The sequence below is a fragment of the Nicotiana sylvestris genome, chromosome 4 (assembly GCF_000393655.2).
Source record: "Nicotiana sylvestris chromosome 4, ASM39365v2, whole genome shotgun sequence".
NCBI lineage: Eukaryota > Viridiplantae > Streptophyta > Magnoliopsida > Solanales > Solanaceae > Nicotiana > Nicotiana sylvestris.
In genome coordinates this window covers 143970403-143991570 of record NC_091060.1, presented here as the reverse complement: position 1 = coordinate 143991570, position 21168 = coordinate 143970403, and the positions used below count along the sequence as shown (strand labels likewise).

At 36.5% G+C, this 21168-nt stretch overlaps 1 pseudogene; it reads right to left on the bottom strand.

The window, feature by feature from the left end:
- Positions 1-489: 489 nt before the first annotated feature.
- LOC104213080 (uncharacterized) lies at positions 490-17676 on the bottom strand (annotated as a pseudogene).
- Between the last annotated feature and the right edge of the window lie 3492 nt (positions 17677-21168).

Sequence of the window (21168 nt, the reverse complement as noted above, 5' to 3'; positions counted from 1 at the left end):
GAAGCTAATCACATCAAAACTTCCAAATTGCATAAGAAATGGCGAAAAGATTTTAATTTTTTTATGTAAAATCTTAAGATAAAAATTTCATGTAATAATGTTAAGTATTTGTATGTAGTTTCCAACCTTTAATTTACATCAACTGTGCTTAAATTAAATCAAACAGTATCTCTAGTCAAATAATTTGCTGTATGAATAAGAATACACCTAGTAAACATTAAAGTAACATTAGCCACGTGGTTATTAAATTGGCCTCATGATTTTCAAAGAATTGTATAATGGCTATTAGAATATTCGTATTCTTGCTCTAGCAAAATGATAAATAAAGAGTCAGGTGGGACCCACGTCTTAGAAAAGTGCCAAAAGCAAACATAAATATACTTTAATTAGTGGAATTTGTAGGAACTCGTTTTCGTTGTTGCCCCGGTTACCAGCCTTCGTGACCAATGCTAAGGTAACAAAATCAAGACTTGAATTACTTAAGAGAAACTAGACCATTGAACACAACTGTTCAATAACATGTTTGGCTTCGATCAGGTCAGCTTTTATAGACAGACAATTTAACCAAAGCTGGAATACATCAGCAAAGGACTCAGAATAAGGGAAATTACATTGGAGGAATATTGATCATCAAAATGTTTACAGTAGTAGTGGTTTCATTGAATTGGTTAAAAGTTAACATCTTCTAGGTGATAGAATGAATTCAATTTCATCTCTTGCCGAGGCAAAAGATATGTCAATGTTGATTCCATGGCGGCTGGTGGTAGTGTTTGCTGAAGATGCCTCAAAAATTAAGCGTGCGATTTATAATTTTTTCTCTAGCAAGATCAATTTCAGAACACAGAACCTACCGAAATAGCAACATGCAATTACCGAATGTGTACATATTCATAAATTTTAGTTTGATAAGAGGCCACCATTCCACAATATTATGAGACAGTTATATTGGCAGATCGATCAATCAACTTTCTCCATAAAATTTAAATCAATGGGAAAGAAACACAGGAATCTTATTATTATCAAATAAATATATCTGATAGTCAAATTTATACAAAAAAAAAACTCACTAATATAATTTGTAAAATGTCAAAAGGTTTTAATGCTTTTCTTGCAAGAACAAAAGAATCGTAGTTCCAAATTCTTTATATTCATCACAAATGAACAACTCAATCTAACATCTAATAGTTTTGATTTCAGACTAACCCCTGCAAACATTGAAATAATTTTTAGAATGTACTGATAGTTGGGACCAATAAGTTCTCCATCTAACCTGTACGTGAAAAAAATCGGTAAAAGAGTGAGGACTATATAGAAAGGATACACTATATGAGTTTGTGTATTAGTTCAAAAAGTTTAATAGAAGTTTATTTAGATCATAATAAATTAATGATACTAAAATAATATAAGTACCTCAAGCAGTTTGTTTGACTAATGATTGCTTAGTTTTTCAAAGATGTGATATTAAGAAATTTATTTGGAAGAAAATGCATGCTAGAACTAAGAACAGATAATTTATCTGTGAAAAATATTTCTAATCAAGTCCTAATATTGTAAAGTGAAGACCAGACAAGGATGAAAAGTAGAGCAAACTAATCCAGTACCTTTCAACCATTGAACATAGTTGGTCATGAACATATTTGGTTGCAGCCATGTCACCCTTTATAGGCAGGCAGTTTAACCAAAGTGGAATAATCTACCAAATAATTTTGGAATTAGAATTCTGAAGAAATTATAACAAGATTAAATAGTACTCCACATAGGAGTCAATTATAGGATAAATAGAGAAAATAAATTATTCCAACATAAGCATATATGACCTGTAAGCTTAAGAATGCATAAACAAATAGTAAACATTAGCGATTTTGAGAAGGACAAACCTGGGCTGATGAGTCAGTATTTTTCCAATGGAACTGACAAATCTTACCAAGTGCATAAACAACATTATCAAATGCACTTTCATTCTCAGGTTCACGAGCCCGAATATGCATTATCACTGCATTGATCTTTGAAATAGCCTCTGAATCATTTCATGAGAATTACTAGTTAGTAAGTAAAAATTATACTACTCCAGCAAGTATCATCATCTTTTGTTATGATATTATACCTTTAACAACAGGTTTGAAATCAGAACCACCATATTCGGCACAAAGCACAAGTCCATAAAGAGCAGACTGAACACGACATCAGTGGTGTTTGGTTAAATCATAGAGTGAAGCAACAGAGGCGGAACCCCGTGGAGAGGCATGGAGCACGTGCACTTATGCTCCCCTCCTTAGGTTGTGTATCACCGGGATATTTTTCGATAAAGTACTTAATTCTCCACGTGGGAACCCATGATCAAAAGAGCATTTGATGTAGTGGTATCTTTGTGCACCATTGACCCCTAGGTCTAGTGTTCGAATCCCTCTTTCCTTTCTTCCATCTCAAAATCATTTTTCTATTTCTCTTTTTCGTTCTTTTCTTTTCTGTTCTGTTCAAATCTCATGCCCTATCTTTCTTTTCTTTTCTTTTTTTTTTCCATGCATTCTTCTGTTTTTGGGTTCACCCTTTGATATATCCTTGAATTAAATTTTCATTTTTATTGAATTCTTTTCTGTGTTTTCTTTATTCTCTTTTTTAGTTAAATCATTGAGTTTCAAAAATTATAAAAAATGAAAATTAAATCATTTTGAATCTTTTCAATTTCAAGTTTCCTCTTTTTTCATTTACCACTCTCTTTTTGATTAGTTAATAATAATGCTATTATTGATAGTTCTCTAAGGTAAATTTTAGAGAACCAAATCAAACGGTGGTCGGATATGGTGCACTCATCCTCCTGAAATCCTGGATCCGCCTCTGTGAAGCAACCACTTGAAGAAAGAACTTGCCAGCAACCAAACCTGTCTAACTGCTGGACTTTCGTCATTGCTTGCATCCAAAAGCAAAGGAAGAAATTCATCAGAGTACCTAGTTGGACATAGTGAGCAAATTTATCAAAACCGTGGAATATTTATGAAAAAACTGATCATACACGTAAACAAAAGCGGATCCAGAATTTAAATTTTATGGGTTCAATATTTAAGGTTTTTAATATTGAACCCATCATATTTTCAAAGTTATGGGTTCATATTCACTATTTATTATAATTTTAATAAATTTTTATGCATAAATATATGCTCCGCGACTGCATGCAACCCCACTTTAGAGCAGCTTCAGGGCACTTCTCCGGAAGATGATCAAAGATAAGAAATGGTGTGCATCTCTATTGAGCTGTCATATCTTTGCCCTTCATATAAGCAAAGAAAAATTGAAAGAAAGAAATGTAAATTAAGATATGAATAACAAACTAGAGTACTGTTAGCTAGGATGCCAGCGGTTATCATATATATATCGTGAACTTACCCACATAGGAATTAGATATGATGACATGAGCTCGTGAAAGAAAGGCAAGAAAGCAGCCTTGAATGTTTCGATCAACGTATTTAATACTAGACCAACCTGATAAGAAAAGTTTTACGTTATTTGAGAATAACAATAGATAATAACTTATGTCTGAACTTTATTGTTAACATGGAACAAAATATTATCTTCTTGCTCCTTTTCCCCCCTCAACAATTCATCTTCCTCAGCATCAAAATCTTTTGATTTTGCTCTCTTTGAGTTTTTGTTTTCTTTTTGAACTTTCTGTAATGACATGCTTTACCTCGTTCACTATTCGACGAAGCTGACCTTCATTGAGGATTGGTCGACTGATCTGAAACAAGAAATAGATAATCTGAAAATCCTATTTTGCCATTTTAGCTCACTTGATAGTACTAATGGAACACTTGAAGCAATATCAAGAATACAGTGTTTTATTTATCGGAAACAGCCTCGCTACCTTGCTAGGTAGGGGTAAGGTCTGCGTACACACTACCCTCCCTATACCCCACTTGTGGAACTATACTGAGTATGTTGTAATAAAATAATGATAATAATATTGAAGGAGAAGAAATTGGAGTTATTTACCATACCACCAAATTAGAAAAACGCTGTAAACTTAGATCAAGAATATTAAAGAGAATCTATCTCAGACATAACCAAACCTGTAGGCAATGATTCAATTCATCCAACATGAATGCACATATTTCTGCCATAGGCTCCAGTGTGAGATAACAAATGAAGTGTCACTTTCTCTTTATCCAAATAGATCGAATTTAAACATTTTCCTTCCCGAAAAAAAAAGAATAAAAAAGAAACAACATAAATACTGATGTTGAGGACAACCTCATGCAAAGATTCTAACAGAGACAGTATTACATAGTCTGACAACTTTGTGAAATATGATTCACTTCCACCTTGCGCTATCCCTTTCTCAACAGCCATTTTCGAAGAATACAACAGGTTATACATGGCTTAAAAAGGCAAAAATTAGAAAATTTGCATCAGCAACTGAAGAATTAGAAAATTAGAATCCAGTATCATGAAATCATGAGAATCCTCACATTTCACAGAGCATTTCCTGGCTTCATTTTGGGTATAGAATTTCAGAAGCGGAACTAAGACTGAAGCAACCTGTTTCATGAATTAAGCAATTGATATTAATTACTTGTTTAATTTAATTCAACATCACATGAGAAAATGAATATGTGCAGGTGATCATTCATTCAGGCCAACCTGGGGAATCCACGGGTAGAAGTCTTCTTCCAATTTCTGGGCATATAAACCAAGGATATCACAGGCTAAATATTTCTGATATAGGAGGTCTCTTCCTCTGAGGCGTACTATTTCATTCCGAAACTTGACTTCATGTACACTGCAAAATGTCCAATTAATCTCTAGTTGAGATAAGTGTCAAACTTAGAAGAACAATTTAATAATCATGGATAACATCATGAATGATAGTAAATGTGATACCATAAAATAAAAGATAGAAAAAGAAAGGAAACCAAAAAGATATAGGCTTACCTATCATGTAATTTATCAGAGGGGACTGTCTTATCGGGCTCAAGTTGAGCACATTCAACCAAAGGGGGAATTAATCTACTCATGTAAGGAAGAAAATCCTTCCCCATGCAGTAGCAAACTCTGTAGCATGACTGCGATGCAATCAAGAAAATATTGAGAGGCAAATCTAAAAAGAAGTTCTGAGCCCGTAAAATCAAAGGATTAACACATACCAGTAGAGTGCAAGTAATATCAAACTCTTTCCCTTGCGGTTCTTGTAATGAGTAATTAAGCACTTCCATAATCTTTAATGAAAAGAACCAAAAAAAAAAACAAATAGTCCATGTTCATAAATGAATGCGATAAGATCACACCACACCACATAGTGAAGAAAGAGTGCGCCAAAAGAGAGGCAGAACGTAGGACCAAAAAGCAACTAGCAGTAGAATACTATGGTTTGTCCACTGGAAAGCCATCTGACAAGCATAGCAAAAGCAAACAAGAACAAAGGCATTCCATCTGCAATGGTACCGTGGAAAAAACTCAACTGTTTTAAGTCATCTTTGAATTTCTCTTTGCCTACAGACGTCCCAATAAAGCTTATGCACTCCAACGCTATGCTTCGAAGGTAGCGATAAGATTCACCATTTTCATCTACCAGGATAATTTTCAAATATGGCATTACGAAATCATAGTACTTTTGGAAGTGCACCTGTACGTTGAAGTATGTTATATTAGCCATCATTATAAGTAGAAATAGAAACTGAGTCAAAAATAAATGCAAGTTGGTAATACCTTAGACAAATTAGCTATACCAGACAACGCCTTTAATGCTGCTTCTTGAACCATATGGACGTTGTCATTCTGCATTTCAAACAACAGCAGTGAATATCTTAGATTAGTTATTAATCTACCTTTATAACATGGTGGCCTCTATATTTGCATACCTGTAGAAGTACAACCAGTTTTCTAAGTAATCCATCTAAGTGTGGTACCAAAGTTTCTGGAGGTACTAATGTTTCTTGCTGTAAAGATCCACTGAAATTTGCGACAGCTCTAGCTGCATTTGCCTATGAAAATAACCTATTCTTTTATAGCTGGTGTCATGAACTGAATGAAGCAGTAATGACCCAAATATATTTAAGGAAAGAGCTTTATGTAAACCAAAATATATTTGTAACCTTAGATTTCAAGCAATGCGCTGTTAAGGCTCCATAAATCAGGCTATTAAGATACTAATTGTACAATATTCTAGAAGGGATAGTTTCACAAATATCCTTCTTTTCCTCATATTGCAGAAAATCACTTGTGATTGTTGAGGAGCAACTGACAACAGGTGTTATAAATTTCTCAGAGTTCCAAAGATTACATCCAGACCACTAGAATTCAAGCAGAATGCAATAGAACGATTAGTCTCGTTTAGAGTTATATGCAACCTGCTTTATATATAGCCCAAGATTCTTTCCAACCAAACGTACTAAAATATGTTAAGTTTAAATAGTAATTATTATCTCAACAGATAACGTCGATTTTTAAAGTTAAACAGATTAATCCTATTCAAGTTATAGATCATCAGCTTTATGGAATATGTAACCCCATCGTAAAGTTGCAGAAAGATATGTAGATACTTTTGATGGCTGTTTCTTGTATAAATAATAACCTATTCTTTTATAGCTGCAATTGTAATTTGACCATTAATTAAGGGTTCATATCACCATAGATCAGACCTGCACTCGAGGATTTCCAAAATCATCCATAGTTGTAGCTAATGCAGGCAATACTTGGTCATGGTGTTGTACTTGCAAGTCTATACAGAAGACAGTTGACAATTTGGCAATTGAATAAATAGCGGCCCATCTGACTCGAGGATGAGGATCTTGGAAAGAATGCAGAATCATATTCACTACTTGCTCCAAATACTTGATCATAACCTATAAAAGAGAAACCACGGGTTCAAGCTAATAGCCTAAGAAAATTAAAGTAGAAGAGAGAGTCTAAACTAATCCTATCAGTTTGCTAGCAAAAAATTAAAGCAGCTCCAAAAATCATCTCAACATATTCATGATAAAAACACTAACTAATGAGACATAAGATTTGCACCTTTGAGCTACCTTCAGCTATCTCTGTATTGGGAAAATCGAGTTTACATATTAAAGTGATTGGAAATGACGTGTCATGACACGAAGGCTGGTCAAAGAGTGATGATTGGCAAAGAGGCACGAGTTGCAATAGATACGAGCAGAAGGTACAAGTAGAGGCACGAGCAGTTATTCAAAAGACTCAACGCTCGTACCTATTTATACTCAAAAGTCAAGGAGAATGAATCTGACAGCATAAGAGAGTACAGATACAGTATTTAATAAGCAGTAAATACTAAAAACGTTATAGAATCTGTATTAAATTACAATGATTATGTAACGTAGCATTTAATGCCTTTAATTGTCTATAGTGGCCTAATTATAACAAAGGCAAAACGTATATCTTTAAGATAGCTATAAAAAGGAGAGAATGGATCATTTGTAAGGACACGAAAGATCATGTGAATATACTGGTTTACTTTGTTTTCTTCTGTCTATCTTATTGTTAGCAAAATTACTTTCCTTTATTCAGTTTTGATTATTAGTAACCCGTGTTCTTCTAAATTAAAGCTTTGACTAAAATATCCACTTTTTGGTTAAACAAATTGGTTCCGTTACCGGGAATCTAATAATCTACTCTTTCTTAGCCTAACCTTTGTTGTTACATCAACTATGTCGAACATCAATGACAACACCCAAGGAAACTAAGGAAACCAACAACTCCAGGAGAATCCACAGAATGATCACATCTCAATCCCTTCTCCACAAAGTTCCCCTCGACGATCTCGAGAAGGCACTCCTGATAGATCTCATGCAAATGGAAATGCTCAATTCGAAAATGATGAAGCTATCAATGAAGCTTTGCAAAAGCTAATCGCTCAACAGGTCAATAAAGCTCTTGAGGCCTTTGTCAGCCAATTACCCATTGCACCACCCACACCTACTTCAAATAACAACACTTTGGAGAACCCTCGTTCTGGGCTTGCTAATTCAGGCACTGGTGGAACCCCCACTGAATCACGAGAAGGAGAACCAGGTAACTTAGTTAATTCTGATTTACAAAGTTTAGTACTAACATTACAGAAACAGCTCAAGGAGCAAAGTGACCGCATAGAGAAAATTCCTAGGGTGTCGCCCGTAATTAAAGGAATAGATATGGATAAATATTCACAACAACCTTGGAAGCCAAGTGTTGCTCCTCTCCCAATTCCAAAGAAATTCAAAATGCCCGGTATCCCAAAATACGATGGAACAACTGATCCATGAGACCACGTGACTGCATTCACAATAGGCGTAAAAGGCAACGACTTGACCAAACAGGAAATTGAATCAGTATTGGTCAAACAATTCGGTGAAACACTCACTAAGGTAGCATTAACATGGTATTCTCTTTTACCCGAAAATTTCATAAATTCTTTTGCTGAGCTTGCAGATTCTTTCATCAACGCACACTCGGGAGCTCAAAAAGTCGAAAAAAGAATGGAAGATATTTTCAAAATCAAGCAAGGGGACTCAGAATTGCTTAGAGAGTTCGTGGACAGGTTCTAACGTGAAAGAATGACGTTACCGCGTGTACCTGACAATTGGGCAGCTATAGCCTTCACAAGTAATCTGAATGAAAAAAGCTCAAAAGCCACGAGACGACTCAAGGAAAGTCTTCGTGAATTCCCAGCCACAACATGGAATGACGTTTACTACAGGTATAGCACGAAGCTAAGGATAGAAGAAGATATTATCTCACGATCTCAAAAAGAAGAAAAGGTAAGTTCGAGACGGGCGGAAACCGAAAAAAGGTCCGGTAAAAACAGGTACGAACCATACATGGGGTCAGCAGGAAAAGACTCACGGTCAAAACAGGACTATCAAAGGTACGATCACAAGTCGAGGAATAGAGAGTCGGGCTCGTCATCAAGATTTGGGAATGATTGAAGCATGCGAGAGTCACGGGATGATGATAGAAATTTGAAAGCAAGGTTTGGCGGTTATAATTTTAATGTAAGCACTTCCGAGCTCGTAGTTGTTTTAAGAAGCATGGGTGATAAGGTACGGTGGCCAAAATAAATAAGATCGAACCCAAACAGGTGCAACCCTGATCACTAGTGCGAATTTCACAACGATCACGGGCATAAAACGGCAGACTGTAGGTTGCTGCAAGGTGAAGTTGATCATCTATTAAAGCAAGGGTATCTCACTGAATTATTTAGTGAGAGAGGTAAGCAAGCATATATGAAGAATAGGCAGGATCCCCCAAAACTAACTTCTCCCAAAAGGACCATTAATGTGATAAGTGGAGGTGAAGACATCAATGGTGTGACGTACACAGCAGCCAATAAAGTCTCCAAAGTCACAATTACCCACGGGAAGCGGGTGCGACATGTCTTAGAGGAAGAAAGCATTATGTTTGATGATGCAGACGCGGATGGCGTATTATCCCCACATAATGATGCACCGGTAATATCTTTACTTGTACATGATACTAATGTGAAATGAGTTTTGATTGATCAAGGTAGCTCCGTGAACATTATTTTGCTAAGATTACTACGTGAGATGCAAGCCGAAGATAAATTAATACCAAAGGCGCATACTCTGTCTGAATTTGACAATTCCAGCGTAGTGACAAAAGGGGAGGTAATACTTACAACATTCGCAGCAGGAGTTGTCAAGGATACAAAATTTCAGGTGGTAGATATGGAGATGGCTTACAATATGATCCTTGGGAGACCATGGATCCACGAGATGGATGTTGTTTCGTCAACCTTGCACCAAATTATTAAATTTTCATCACCATGGGGAATATGTCAAATCCATGGGGATCAACATACATCTAGAAGCATCAATTCTACAGCAGATTCAAGTACGTGAAACGAAGAAAAATAGCAATTACAGAATCCAGTTGAGGGTACCACAACACAAACCTCAACTGAACAAGGATGAACAAACGTGGACTCAAGGCTAGATGCCATTCAAGAACCAGAAGAAAATGAAAATATCAAAACAACGATGGAAGAACTGGAAGCTGTAATATTATTTGCACAATGGCCTGAAAGGAAAGTCTACGTAGGGGCCAATCTAAGTCAGGACATGAAAGGTAAGTTGATTGAATTTTTGAAAACTAACGTGGATTGTTTTGCTTGGTCTCATTCTGATATGACCGGAATATCACCGGAAGTAATGACTCATCATACCCACCTGTCAAACAAAAGAAGAGAAAGCAAGGAACTTTCAAAAATCAGGTGATTCAAGATGAGGTTCGAAAATTACTAAATATTGGGTCTATCCGCGAGGTAAAGTATCCTAATTGGTTAGCCAATACTGTTGTAGTACCAAAGAAAAATGGTAAGTGGCGAGTTTGTGTAGATTACACAGACCTTAACAAAGCTTGTCCTAAAGATTCTTTTCCATTACCACATATAGATTAACTAATTGATGCTACTGCAGGGCATGAGTTGTTAAGCTTTTTAGATGCGTATTCAGGATATAACCAGATCAAAATGGATCCTATAGATGAAAAAAAAACTTCATTTATAACAGACAGGGGGGCTTACTGTTATAAAGTAATGCCCTTTTGGTTTTAAAAATGCTGGTGCAACATATCAAAAACTTGTGACCAAAATATTTCAAGAACATTTGGGAAAAATTATGGAGGTCTATATAGATGATATGCTCGTTAAAATTCAACATTAAGGGGATCATATATCACATTTATCTGATACGTTTCAGATCTTGTGAAAATTCAATATGAAACTAAATCCTGAAAAATGTGCGTTCGGTGTAGCATCAGGTAAGTTTTTGGATTTTCTTGTTTCTAACCGTGGTATTGAATTGAATCCCACACAAATTAAGGCCATTGAAGAAATCCCTAACATGCTTACAAGTAAAAAAAAGTGCAAAGGTTGACAGGAAGAATTGCAGCTTTGGGGAGATTTATTTCCAAATCATCAGAAAAGTGCTTTAAATTCTTTTCAGCTCTTAAAAAGCAAGATCAGTTCGAATGGATTGAGGAATGTCAACAGGCACTCAAAAATTTGAAGACATACTTATCAAATCCGCCATTGCTTGCAAAACCAAAGGTTGGGGAAAGACTGTTCATCTACCTTGCTGTCTCAGAAGTAGCGGTAAGTGCTGTTTCAGTCCGTAAGGACCAAGGTAAACAATCTTCGATCTATTATGTTAGCAAATCTTTATTAGATGCGGAGACGCGGTATCCTAAATTAGAAAAGCTTGCACTTGCATTAATCATGGCATCTAGGAAATTAAGGCCTTATTTCAATGTCACCCTATTGTTGTAGTAACTGCTTATCCACTACGCAATATATTACACAAGCATGAGTTGTCAGGTAGGTTAGCCAAATGGGCTATAGAATTAAGTGAATATGACATCACTTACCAGCCTAGAACTACGATAAAGTCTCAAGTGTTAGAAGATTTCGTGGCTGATTTTAGCCGAGGAATGCAATTAGAAGCAGAAAAAGAATTACAGGTTCTCAACGGATCTAATCTAGGAATTTGGACTTTATTCACTGATGGTTTATCTAATGTGAATGGTGCAGGTTTAGGAATTGTTTTGGTACCACCTACGGGTGAAACCATTCGACAAGCCATTAAGTGTCATTCTATAACTAATAATGAAGCAGAGTATGAAGCTGTATTGCAGGTTTAGAACTGGCACGGGAACTCGGCATTAATCAGATTGTAATCAAAAGTGATTCACAGCTTGTGGTTAACCAAATACTGGGGACTTATACAGCCAGGGAAGCACGAATGCAACAGTATGTAGAGAAGGTACGAGATCTAATCAGGCAATTCCAAACCTGGAAGGTTACGCAAATACCAAGAGATGAAAATGTTGAGGCGGATGCCCTAGCTAATCTCGCATCTGCGGCAGATGTGGCAAGCAATGAAATGCTTCTGTAATACATTTGTTTCATTCAGTACTCGATCCAGATAAGAATGGGGTAAATTTTAATAACTTAACTTGGGATTGGAGGAACGAGATTGTAGCCTTTTTGCAATATGGTATCGTCCCTGAAGATAGGAGAAAAGCTCACGCGTTTCGAATAAAGGCTGCTCGATATTGTTTAAAGCAAGGCAATCTTTATCGAAAAATGTTCGGTGGTCCCTTAGCAAGATGCCTCGGACCTTCTCAGACAGAATACCTAATGAGAGAAATACACGAGGGGCATTGTAGGAATCACGAAGGAGGAAGATCACTAGTAAGAACCATAATAAAGGCAGGTTATTATTGGCCCAAATGGAAGTAGAAGCGGAAAATTTCGTAGTTTAATGTGATAAATGCCAAAGGTACGATAATAACATGCATAGACCTGCGGAGTTGTTGCATCCGGTCATTGTACCGTGGCCATTTATGAAATGGGGGATGGATATCGTGGGTCCGCTACCACAAGCAAAAGAACAGGTAAAATTTTTGCTCGTACTCACTGACTATTTTACTAAATGGGTGGAAGCAGGAGCATTCAAACAGGTGCAAGAAAAAGAGGTTAGAGATTTCATTTGGCGGAATATCATATGCTGATTCGGTGTGCCAAAGGAAATCGTGTGTGATAATGGCTTTCAATTTATAGGCGCACAAATCACAGAGTTCTTTCAAAGTTGGCAGATCAAAAGGATTACATCCACACCTTATCATCCGGTGGGTAATGGATAAGCGAAGTCAATAAACAAAGTCATTATCAACAATTTAAAGAAACTTTTAGAGGAATCCAAAGGTAATTGGCCAGAATTGTTACCTGGTGTTTTATGGGCATACCGCCCAACAGCAAAAACAAGTACAGAAGAAACACCATTTTCATTGGTTTATGGAGCTGAAGCTTTGATTCCAATTGAGATAGAAGAGCCAAGTACAAGGTTTACACAAGCGTCAGAAGAGTCTAATGATGAAGAAATGCAGATAAATCTTGATCTACTTGAAGAAAGAAGAGAAGTTGCATTAATAAGAATGGCAGCACAAAAGCAAGTCATAGAACGATACTACAATCGAAAAGCACGCCTAAGATTCTTTAAGATTGGGGACTTCGTGCTCAAAAAAAAAATTCAATCTACAAAGGCAGCCAATGCGGGGACTTCAATGGTAACTCGCTTCATAGCATCATTCCTACTTGAAGAACCAACCTCTGTGTAAGGAGCAGTTGAAAGAGGAGTAGTCGAGGGTGGAACTGTGGAAGCAGTCATAATAGCCTGGGGAGGAATGGTAACAGCCACGACCGGAAAAGGAGGAATCACAGGAACGGGAGTAGAAAAAGAAGCAAGAGGTGCTTCATCAGAAATCGGACCTAAATTTTCACCCTCAAACCCGCGGTTAAAATGTTGCTCAACTGAATCATGAGCAGCAACGGGGACTTCATCATCAGGAATCATAACCGGGGCTTCAATAAACTCGGTAAGAGGAAGAGAACGAGGGGGGATGCTTCATCATCAGAAATGATTCGCCTACGAGCTCGTGGCCTTTTTACTAAGGAACCCCCATCTTCCTCTTCTTCAGAATCTTGGTCATTAGCAGTTTTCCTTTTCAATGAAGAACCCAAGATTATCTATTGGGCTCTTTCCAAAGAAATGCGGGAAGCCACGACCGCCTCGGCACTAATCCCTCGAACAACGAATTCTGATAAAAAGAAGGATTAAAATAAGTTCTGGGAAAAACAATAAAAATTTAAATAAAAAGAACTCTTACCATGAGTTTTCACTTTCCAACCAAATCGTTGGGAAAGATGCTTCCAAGATCTACCCTCCATTGGGGCTGTATTCAGTAACCTTCCTACCCAACCACGGAAATTGGGAATTTCTTCAACAATTCCCATGGTTGCTAAAAAGAAAAAGGAAAATGAGAATAGAGATCATCAAAATTGAAGAAAAAGGTACGAGAAAGTTATTAAAAAAGAAAACTCACGTGCAAAATTCCACTTCTCAGGGAAGGGGACATTTTCATCACCCACTAAACCTACGGTAGGGGCAGCAACAAACTTGGCGTACCAGACATGGTCTCTGTTATCTTTTGGACTAACTAGAACTCTTTTGCTCCTAGCTACTAAAGTAAAAACACATTGGCGGAAAAGTCTGGGAGAGTAAAGGTGAATTAAATGAGCAAAAGTGAAAGGCACACCAGCCATGTTTGTCAAATGCCTCAAGCAGGCAACAGCCCTCCACACTATACGGCCAATTTGGCTTAAGCAAACATCAAAAAAATGACAGAATTCGAGAATAACAGGATCAATAGCAGGTTTGAATCATAATGTGAAAAGGTATGTATATACAAAGGAAAATCCAATTAAATAAGAGGTGATTCTTTGATTCGCGTTGGGAATTATGATAGGGAAGTCATGACTCCAATGACAGTCTTTACGAACTAAAAAAATCAGACCCTCTGTAATCTGAGTTAGATAGATATCAGCACAATCTAAAGAGGATACTTAATTTCTAAGGGACTCCCTGTCATTGTAGAAAGATAGTTCTGCAGGAACTATTTCTTCTACTGTAGGTTCACGAACAGGTTCAGCGGGTTCCTTACCCCTAGAAGAAGATCTTTGTAAGAAAGAACCTCTGGTTCTAAAGGAAGGACTGGAACTAAATGAAGGAAGAGAAGAACCACGTACAGAAGAAGACCCTAAATTACGAAGTCTACCTCCTCTTCTACTCCTGCTAGGGGCAAGAGGGAAGTTATCAACTATGGGGACTCTTCTAGGGTTAATGTTTGGTGAAAACATGATAGTACGAGGAAGAAACAAATAAAAATTCAAGAATTGAATACTCAGAGAACTTTATGTGATAAGGATAAAGACGAAAACTATGTTTATACTAGGAAGCAACCGTCAAAGGAAAAGGTGCAATGATGGAAAGGTCATAATGAGAACTATCGCTTCGTGATTAGTGAAGCCGTAAAAAGCCCTAAAAAGTGTGGTAAAGTTGCAGAGCCAATAAAAGGGTGCCACGTATGATAAGAATTAAATGGAAGTGACAATTGAAGTATCGATTTTACCGTAGCATTAATAGCGGCAACATTCCCGCTTTAATAAAATCCACTTCCCAAATATTCAATTGATGAATAAATGGTAAGTGGGGGGACTATCTGTATTGGGAAAATCGAGTTTACATATTAAAGTGATTGGAAGATGACGTGTCATGACACGAAAGCTGGTCAAAGAGTGATGATTGGCAAAGAGGCACGAGTTGCAATAGATACGAGCAGAAGGTACAAATAGAGGCACGAGCAGTTATTCAAAAGACTCAACGCTCATACCTATTTATACTCAAAAGTCAAGAGAATGAATCTGACAGCATAAGAGAGTACAGATACAGTATTTAATAAGCAGTAAATACTAAAAACGTTATAGAATCTGTATTAAATTACAATATTTATGTAACGTAGCATTTAATGCCCTAATTAAACAAAGGCAAAACGTATATCTTTAAGATAGCTATAAAAAGGAGAGAATGGATCATTTGTAAGGACACGAAAGATCATCTGAATATACTGGTTTACTTTGTTTTATTCTGTCTATCTTATTGTTAGCAAAATCACTTTCCTTTATTTAGTTTTGATTATCAGTAACTCGTGTTCTTCTAAATTAAAGCTTTGACTGAAATATCCACTTTTTGATTAAACAATCTGAGCGAGCGCAATGAGAGTTGCGTGGCGTTTCTCCCACTCGGGGGAAACTAAATAGTCACCCAGCTGCTCTTTGGCAATGAGAGCAATAGTCTTTCCACCTAATGCAACAGAAAACTGGTTTAAACATGTCATACCAAACTAGTAATTGTTTGTTTCCCTTGCATGCTCATGCTCCATCTCTGCATTATGCCAATCAGGGTCATCCTTAATATCTAGTAATAACTTCAATAATATTGCAAAGCATTTGCTAGTAAAGGAGGCCGGAGGGCAACTTCCTCATCATGTCGGGGGCCCTTTCTCTTGCCTCAACCAAAGTTATCAAAAAATTCAACTGCCAAGTGCCTCGTCACCTCTTCCAATTTCTCATCTCTGCTATCTCCAATATTGAACCCACAACAACTAGTTGTCGCCTAAAGAAGTTAAGCTCATTCTGCGCCAGCTCTATGAAAAGATCCAACACGTCTAGTGCTACAACGGCCTTCTCCTTACCATGGGTCAATGCATCTGTCAACGTGCTCATCATACCTGGCAATAGATCTTAAAATCGCTCCTTTTCATTTGAACTCGATACGCTCTGAATGAAGCAGATCACAGTGGTCGTAGCCAGAGGCGGACCCAGGATTTGAGCATGACGGGGGCACCGTTATATACTAATGACTCGCGATAAAATTTGGCGTACAACTCTTTGAGAACTTAATGATTATGATGACCTATTATTCAAGTATAAACGGGAAAAGAAGTTCTAAAGAAAAAAACACCGAATAGAGAGAAATTTCTTCGCAAAATGGATGTTATTGGAAAAGAAGGTATTTGATTAAGCATATTTCACACTTTAAATTTCTAGTTTATTAATAAAAAGGGGGACGGTGATCAAAATGGCGTTCCAACTTTAAATTATCAAAACTTACTCAAGAAATCAAGATTAAAGGTATGTTAATAGTTAAAGAATCGAAGAAGAGTCTCAAACTCTTAGTTGCCATTATTGAGTCGGAGTCAGAGTAATTGTTGAAGAAGGTTGTGGCAGAAGAATATTTTTCTATTTATGGAGCGATAAGTTGCAATTTGAGGCTTTTAATTTTAAATGAGGGATTTGAAAAAGAAAAATTAATGAAGTTGATTGTTATGTGTTTGTATTAAACTATAATTGAATTAAAAAATATATGAAAAATAAAGCAATTAAGAAAAATTAGAAAGGAGGAGGATAGGCAGAAGGTTGGAACCGAACCCACGACATTCAGCAAAAAGAGAACCTGTGCGCCCAAGCCAACCACTACGCCAGTCAGTACTTTAGTGTTTTGGGGCACAAGTAAAATATTTAACGGTTCCATCTGCATGTGTACATATATATACATAAATATACAGAATATTTATCGAGGCTAACGGGTCCCGTGACCCCTCAACTCACAATGTAGGTCCACCTCTGGTCGTAGCCGCCATCCTCACATCTAAATCGAGGCCGGTATCATCATTCAGTGCATTAAGGAGTTGTGGTTGCATATATTTTGAGCAAACAAGTGTTATTCTGTCAGCTATTAGCCCATATATCAAGAAAGCTGACACTTTTAACTTGTTTGAACCGCAAGTGATGCAGCACATAAGGAATGGCATTAACTCAGGCCAGTTGTTTTCTGGAACAAGTGAAACAGCTAGATCCAAAATGGTGTCACGGAGCTCTTGGATGATAAATTCTGATTCTGATTCTTCTTGCTCGATATAATCAATGAGAAAACACTTTATGGTGGATTGAGTGGAGACACTTAGATTATTCCACATCAGCAAGCAACTTGTGAAGGAGTTCAGCACAAACTTCACGGAAAGCAACGTCATGAGAAGAGCCAAGAAAGTCAGTTAGCTTAAGAGCAAAGGAGTTTGGATCCTTTTGCTTTAACAAAGTGAACATTGACTTAGCCTCCAAATATTTTCCTTGGCCCTCGACATATGATCCAAAATAAAGGTTTCAAATGGCTCTAAGTCAGGCCCCAGAATCGCCTCCATCTGGAACTGACCCAACTCGCTATCCATAAATTCTTACAGTATTGAGAAAGAAAGAGAGAGGACTTTAATTTTTGGTGTTACTGAGAATGAGTTTTGTCTTACAATATGATCAACCCAAACACGCTGGTTTAAATGGTTGGGGGGCAATATAATATTTGGACCTAATTAATAAATCTTGAGTCTTAGGAAAAGTCATTCTAAATTGACACCCAAAGCAAATTGTTATTTATTTATTTATTTGTAATGGAAGTGAAGTCTAGTAGTTTTTATTAAAAGAAAAAAAAAAGGAACAGGCTTCACATGGTCGACCAAACATAAATGATTGAAATAAACAATTCAGGCTAAGGTTTCAATTCGATCGTAACATGTTAGGATGGAGATTATAGTATCACTACGGGAGAGAGTTGTTCGCCCTATAATACGGATCACTGCATACTGCAGTTATTTTTACTAGAGAAAGTCAATATGAAAACACCAAATCACATAGTATATTATATACTTAGGGGTCATTTGGTTTGAATACGGGATAAGTTATGCCGGGATTAGTTATGTTGGAACTAGTTATCCTGATATTATTTTTTATCCACTATTGGTATGTTGTATTAAAAATGACGATTGCATAATTTCTAAGAAGAAGGTATAAGTTATCCCGTCACTAATTATTCCACCCCTACAAGGTATAGTTTATCCCGGTACTAATTTTAATTCCGGGATAACTTATACCGGGTTTGCTAACCAAATATAGTATTAAGGTGATGTTAAATTTTTATATCAGCATTATATCTACTTATACCTCATACCAAACGAGAGTTCAGAACCCAATTGTGATCTTTTTGGACAAGTGTGATATATATATACAAAAAAAAAAAGTGATCATTCTATATATAACGCTATTTTATACCGCGCTATGCTTTAACGGTATTTTGACATATGTTAACGCGCTATACTTTTTGTTCATTTCATTATCCTTTTCAATCTGACAGTAGTTGTACGGCTTGCATGTGAGCCGGTGATGGGTCCCGAAGTTGAATTAAATAGTGCAAATTTATTTGGGAAATAAATACTAAGTAGTTAATTAATTTGGCCTAATGAGAAGGATTAACATCGTAATGACAACGTGTAGACGCCTTTGTGATTGGTTAAAAGAGGGGAGTCCGGAACCAAAATGTGGTTTTTTTTTACTCAAACTACACAAATAGGTGGTTAAAAAAAAAGTACATTTTTATATATAGCGCCACAATACCTGACGCAATACTGTAAAAGCTGACATGGCCAGGTATAGCGCCACAATACCTGACGCTATACATAGCGCATTAATGTATAGCGCCAGGTATTGTGGCGCTATACATAGATTTTTTATACCCCTCCGTCTTCTTCTCCGATTCCATCCATCCCCCATTTTTTTAAAACTCTTCCCCACTTCTTGGTCCCCCCCGACGATTCTGCCCGTTTCTTTAAAAAAAAAAAAAATTGGGTCCCCCGACACATAAAACTCGAAGAAAAAGGGTCCCACATTCGAGTAGAGTTTCGTGCTATTGTTGATTCACAATTCCGGAGTCAAAATTTCTTTGCCAAAATTCTATCGAGGTATTTCGATTTATTTTAAGTTGAAACATTTATAATAATGTATATTATTTGATTTGTATGTGTTCTATTTCGGTTTGTGTTTTTTTTTCCGAAACTAGCATGTTAAATTTATCCGAATTTAATATTAGTGTTTTCTAATAAAATATAAATTAGTAAAATAAATTTGTCTGTTAATATCCTGATTTATATATATGTTTTTTTATACCGTTTTGTATTTTATTTGCAATTAAATTTATTTGTTGTTTATGCTTAGTTTAGATTATTTTTTAACGTAGTAAAATCCAGACCTTTTTAGCGTAGTAAAACGTAGACCCTTATAGCGTAGTAAAATTTAGAGCCTTGTAGCGTTGTAATGTGTAGTATTTTAGCTTAGAATTCTTTTTGTTTAAGTATCTTATACTGGTATTTGAAAATGCAAACTTTGTACAATTAAGTTAATAATTGTATCAACACACATAATTAGTAATTTGTACAATTAAGTTATTAAAAAATATGAATTTAAATTATAATAAAAACACATTATATATATATATATATATATATATATATATATATAATTTGTACAATTAAGTTATTAAAAAATAATAATTTAAATTATAATAAAAATACATAATTATATATATATATATATATATATATATATATAATTTGTACAATTAAGTTATTAAAAAATAATAATTTAAATTATAATAAACACACACACACACACACACACATATATATATATATATATATATAATTTGTACAGTTAAGTTATTAAAAAATAATAATTTAAATTATAATAAACACACACGCACGCGCGCACACACACACACACATATATATATATATATATATATATATATATATATATATATATATATATATAATTTGTACAATTAAGTTATTAAAAAATATGAATTTAAATTATAATAAAAAACACATAATGATTAATGATAGTTTAATGATAGTTTACAGTTGACGACATGGACGCGACTATACATCTCGGCCCTCGGACGTTGGATCTATTAGCCCTACAGCCCCAGCATAGATCCGAGTATATATGGGACAGACAGTTGCTTACGCAGACTTTCCGGGCTAGGAGAGTGGATCTATTGTGGGAGTTTTTGTGTCCTCCCCGCATTCTACATCCCCGCGTGGTCCATTACCTGGAGGAAATGGGATTATATAGGATTATTATGATTAGCCGGATACAACTCGACTATGCTTTGATCACGGCCTTGATTGAGCGCTGGCGACCGGAGACGCACACTTTCCATTTGCCAATCGGCGAGGCCACCACCACACTGCAGGACGCTGAGATTTTATATGGCCTGTCCGCTGATGGCTTGCCAGTTTTACTGCTGCGACCATGAGATATTATTCGCGGCAGGCATATTGGGATATGCTCACGGGTTTCATGCCGGAGGATGAGGAGGTAGCGTCTGGGTCCAGTCGTATACAGTTGGTCCCCATTAGAGACCACCTGGTGCAGATCCACCATACTATCACCGACGAGTAAGCGGAGGTGGATGTACAGCGATATACGAGGCTGTTGTTGCTCCTTCTATTTGGGGGGGTCTTGTTCCCGAATACTTCGGGGAACCTAGTGAGCCTCCGTTTTTTGCATAATATTGCCCGGTTCGAGGATACAGCCATCTACAGCTGGGGTGGTGTTGTCGTCTCATACCTGTACAGGCAGATGTGTCGGGCTTGCATCGGCACACAGAGAGACATTTGTGGCTTTCTGCCGCTTCTACAGGTGACAATATATTCAAATAATATGTCCATTAGTTACAATTCTACTTAGTTATAGTTAATCTTATAATTTACGTCAACTTTGTATGTTAGGTTTGGGCCTGGGAGCGATTTCTGCAGTTTCAGCCACCTCTACCATAGTTACCGGCTAATGTAGAAATTCTGCAACTCCCTCTAGCCTGTAGGTGGGTTATGCGTCGTACTCTTGCACGAAAGTATGATTCCCATCATAATCTCCCCCTC